The sequence below is a fragment of the Octopus bimaculoides genome, chromosome 11, assembly GCF_046866305.1.
Source record: "Octopus bimaculoides isolate indiv1 chromosome 11, ASM4686630v1, whole genome shotgun sequence".
Classification (NCBI taxonomy): Eukaryota; Metazoa; Mollusca; class Cephalopoda; order Octopoda; family Octopodidae; genus Octopus; species Octopus bimaculoides.
In genome coordinates this window covers 50,449,188-50,454,608 of record NC_142938.1, presented here as the reverse complement: position 1 = coordinate 50,454,608, position 5,421 = coordinate 50,449,188, and the positions used below count along the sequence as shown (strand labels likewise).

At 35.7% G+C, this 5,421-nt stretch overlaps 1 long non-coding RNA gene across 1 annotated transcript in view; it reads right to left on the bottom strand.

Annotated features, from left to right (window-relative positions):
• Window positions 1-1,364: 1,364 nt before the first annotated feature.
• The window catches only part of LOC106868274 (uncharacterized), a 31,713-nt gene continuing 27,656 nt past the window's right edge, over window positions 1,365-5,421 (bottom strand). Inside the window, exon 2 of the long non-coding RNA XR_016243667.1 lies at window positions 1,365-1,514. This is a non-coding gene — a long non-coding RNA (uncharacterized LOC106868274). The remainder of the gene's footprint in view (window positions 1,515-5,421) is intronic.

The following is a 5,421-nucleotide window of genomic DNA, read 5'->3' as shown; positions in this document are numbered from 1 at the left end:
TCTCCACCCAGAATATGGAAGCTGGATTTACGCTAATGTTTATATGCATCCACTTTTGGTTGCATATTCTTCACTTTTTGCACCACTCCATCTGCCAACATTACAACAATTACATAACTCCGAGCGCCCAGAAACAGCTGTCTGACCTGACATACTATGTTTTGTATTCCATATAAATTTGTTCTGCATCTATATGTTTATACATAAATGTTCATCTGAATACTTTCAGGTTTGTTTTTCTCTGTATATATTCCTGTAGATACTTACATGTTTATATGTATATAAATTTTATATATCAAGCGCAAGCGTGTTTATTTGTTTATTTGCATTGTTATCTCCATATCAGATTACTTGCATTCCTCTCATGGCCACTCTTTACTATGCAGACTTAGTCCTTAATAAAGATAACGAAGTGAAACTGCAAATCATTTGAGCTTTACTACGTGTTTTCTACAATGAGAATCTCTAGATGTCACTTGAACACACACACACACACACACACACACACAGACACACACACACACACATATATATAAAGAGAGAGAGAGAGAGAGAGAGAGAGAGAGAAAGAGAGAGATATGCTACATACAGCTATATGCTGCAGTAGAGGTAACCCGTTCTTTGTCTATCTCCTTAACTTCTTGGCGATTTTAGGTATAATTATACTAATGTGTCCATCTTTTCTAATTTAATTAAATTCTATGTCTTTGTGCAGCTGAGGATTGCTCTGCATTTTAAATCGATGTAATCATAGCATTGTTCAATTAAATGGAGTTGAATGAAACGATCGTACTGCATTACCTCTGGATATCTTTGTCGCTTATTTTGATAGATATAGATATAGATAGATAGATATAGATATATACATACTTACGTACATACATATAGACCTATACATATATATATATATATATATATGCATATTGTGGACTCTCCTTTTGTAGACTACAGATGAATGTTTCCTCGATTTATTGCTAAACAAATACACAGATGAATTGTTTATAGTTGTCAAATGTTTGTGCTATACACTAGGTCACTCCTCTTATCAAATTGACATTGCTTTCACTGGTGCATGGTGTGCTACACGTCAGATGTGAAAGGGATCGGAGAAAACCTGAAATATTTTGCTCAAGAACTTTCGATCGTGCGTGCAATACTCTAACTACTAGTGTGTGTGTATGCATGTGTGTATGTTCACGCGTGTGTTTGTTTGTTAGTGTGTGTGTGATGTATTAATCAACATAATGCGCTCCACCCCGTGTATAATTCGCAGTTTTTTTTTTGTTTTTAGATAAAGAAAAGTATGTCTGTATATTGCGTACTTTATACTAGTACATGTAAAAAATGAATAAAAACAATTAGAACACATTATTTAATTACTTTTATTTTAGCCATATAACCACATAAACTACTGTTTTCAATCTCTGGAACTATTGATAGTTGAAGCACTTCTCCAGCTGAACAGGAACGGCACTAATTCGAACAATTGATATTTGGTATAATATTGTGGTAACCTGTATACAAAAGGTTATACATTAGACGTAAAGAAAAGCGAATATATGAATCAATTTGTGCATTTTCAAATTGAACTACGTATCTTAAAAGACAAAGGATGTTCGTAGCAACTACATTGATCAATCAACCAAGTGTGTTAACAAAATTTTGGCATGCTAACAATCTCCCTGTTTCGAAGAGGAAGGGCTAAATTGTGCTGAAATGCGAAATGTCCAGTCATGTCCTTTTCACTAAAGTGGGTGCATCTTGTCCACATATGAAGAACCTCTCATAAAGTTCTTAGTGCTTTTTAGAATCAAATAAAATCTATAGTCAGCAGAAGCAATTAAGGAAATGAAAAATCCATATTTCAGACGTATTTGGAGCAGATTATATGCAATGCACTAACGTTCTGATTTTTGAACATTTGTATAATGTGCAAAACTATGTACAATGCACTTTTGGATGATAAAGTTGTTTTTTGTCGTGCATTATACAGATGTAAATTCGATACGTACTTTCTCTCACTCCCGCATACATACATTTACAAATATATTCCATAGAGGGCATTTTCATCAGCGTTTTTCGCTTATAACGACCGAAGAGGATATCCACGTAACAATTTGTTGCCTAACCTTGAATCGTATGTATTAGATGCATTGGAAATATCAGTAATTAGATTTGTGGTTATTCTTACATACATACATACATGCATGCATACATACATACATACATACATACATACATACATACATACATACATACATGCACGCATACACACATACACACACACATACATACATACATACATATATACATACAAGCATTTATACATCCATACTTGCGTACATACATACATACGTACATACATCGGTACACACGTACATTTATGCATACGTACATGCATGCTTACATTCATACACACATACGTACACACATACATACATGCATACATACATACATACATACACACATACATACATACATGCATGCATGCTTACATATAGGTATATACATTCATTCACGCATACATATATACATATTTGCATGCATATATACATGCATTCATACATATATGCATCCATACATACATGCATGTATGCATACATACATAGATAGATAAAAAAGATAGATAGATGCATACATACATACATGCATACATACCTACCTACCTACATACATACATACATACATGCTCTAACGACCGTATAGATAAATCCTTAGTACTGGTTTGTTGTTGTTTTTGTAGTTGCTGTTGATGTCTCCGTCGTCGTTAGCCCCAGTTTAGTCCTGACTGTTGCAGTCTTATTCATCTCGTCTTTGTTTGAAGAGTACTATATCGAAGTCCGGATGTATATAGTTCAATCACTTTCCTTTTTTTCCCTATAACAGCATTACTAGGTTTGCGGGATAATTGGTTGCTATGTCTAACAGATTAAGTTAGTATGCGGAAGCTCTCTCATCATAGCTGCTGCCAGTGTCGCAGACTTTGCTGTAGCCGAGAAAGGCAATAACCGAAAAATACATACATATTTGCGAAATCAATGAAATCTATAATGTCTGGTAGGTCGGTAGGAGGCGTGAAGGTCGGTTCGGGAGTAGATAAACAAAATGTCGGCATCTAAGGGAGAGTGAGGATAGATAGGCTGGTAGGGGGGGACACTGATGGAACCACTGGTATTTTTATTAACAACGGGGAACGTCCTTACGTTTTCATGTTTGCTCTTAATGCATTGCAGCCATTGTTGAAGGTGTTGTTGCTGTTGTTGTAATGTTTCTTGCTCTAATCGCCATTATTGTTTCTGTTGTTACTTAAAACCTAAATCCCTGATTGAGTAAGCCTATAATCAAGTATATTCCAACCATGACCATCTCCTCTAATTTTTTTTTCGCGATGTCTAGAACTGCATTATCAAATATATCTGTTTTTTACAAATGTCGGAGTGTATTTGAGGGGAATTTCATTACCATTTCTAACCGAGCAGGAGGCCCTACTGGATATGAGGGAGGATCTTTATTGTTGATTCCGTTGTTGCTGGTGTTAATTTTATATTGTACATCATTATTCTGTTGTTGCTGATGTTGTTGTGTTCGTTGGTATTCTTCTTGTTACTGGTGTCATTTTTGCTGGTGCTGATGTTTTTGCTACCAACCTTTTTCTACTGATGTTGTTGCTGTTGTTGTTGCTGTAGTTGTTGTTGTTGCTGATATCATTCTTGCTAATGTTGCTGTTGTTGATATCATGGTGGTTGGTATTGATACTGTTATTCTTTGCTATTATTGATGCTTCATTTTATTGCTAATGCTGATAGCGTTATTATTGTTGTTGTTAATTTGCAGCCCCCGTAGTCAATAACGAAAGTATCATTAGGAAGTACCAGTCGAACAAATAGAGTTGATGTAATCGACTAGCTGCCAACCCCAAAATTTCAGGTTTTGCTATAGCAGAAAGAATTATAATGATAATAATAACAAGAGTACCTTCTGCTCTGATGCAGTTCCACTGCCCTGATGCAGTACCAGGCAGTGGCTCCCATGACTTCTGATCTTAACTGATTGGAAGTGTTATCATGTACATTCTTTTGACTTGGTATAAAAGATGAGCTACAGCAAATATTCTGCTCAATACCACAGATTTGCTTGTCAGTTGTTTGACCTTAACCAGTTGAGCATGTCTCTTAGTGGCTGACAATATGTGTATCTATAATCACGTGCAGAAGTAGCGATGGAGCATCATAGCCATGTCTTGAGAAGAATTCTTTAGAGTTTGTATAATCCACCTCTGGAGGCGTGGGTGCTTTGTTCATCATCCTTAAACATCCATTTATTCAGGGACCTTTTGAGCAAGATAGGCTACGCGACCTGCAGAAAATTCTAACTGGGCCCCACCTGCGAGGTCATGCGCTGTTTATCTTGGTATGAGATTACCATGTCGCGCACGTATGGTTGTGATGCACGTATGGTTGTGATGCACGTATGGTTGTGTCTGGTGTACCCTTATCAGACGGGTAGCCATGATGGATGTATTGGGCTTCGTATATTTTACCCCAGCGTCACTTTGATAGCATGAACTGCTCTCTCACTCAATAATAATAATAATAATAATAATAATAATAATAATAATAATAATAATGATTATTATTATTATTATTATTATTATTATTATTATTATTATTATTATTATTATTAGTATTAAGGCGGTGAGCTGGCAGAATCGTTAGCACGCCGGGCAAAATGCTTAGCGGCATTTCGTCCTTCTTTATGTTCTGAGTTCAAATTCCGTCGTGATTGACTTTGCTTTTTATCTTTTAGGGGCCAATAAAATAAGTAACAGTTGAGCACTGGGGTTCATGTTATCGACTTAGCCCTTCCCCCGAAATTGCTAGCCCTGTGCCGAAATTTGAAACCATAATTATCATTGTTATTATTATTATTGTTGTTAGTATTATTATTATTATTATTATTATTATTATTATTATTATTATTATTCCCTCAATTTGTTCAACTCCTCTTCCAATTGCAGTTCATCATTGACAACGAGAAGGTAAGTGTTATCTCTCTCCACACAACGTGATGGGTTGGTGGGTTAATCCATGGAAAAGGGATCAGAATGCCAAAGCTATATTATTCTTTGACAGATTCTTTATCTAAATGATAGCTTTGCCAGCTTTCGGAACTACTTGAAAAGTAAAGTGGAAGATATCAAACTCCTGTTTTTGAGAGAAAGTTTGATCACACACTTTTATAGTATTCGAACACTTCCATAACAATAACAAAGAATGCAAATAAATACATGTACATAAATGCAGATATAGACGGTTATCTACGTACATATTCACAAACACACACACACACACACACACACACACACACACACACACACACACACACACACACAAGCACACACACAGATACAAATACACACAC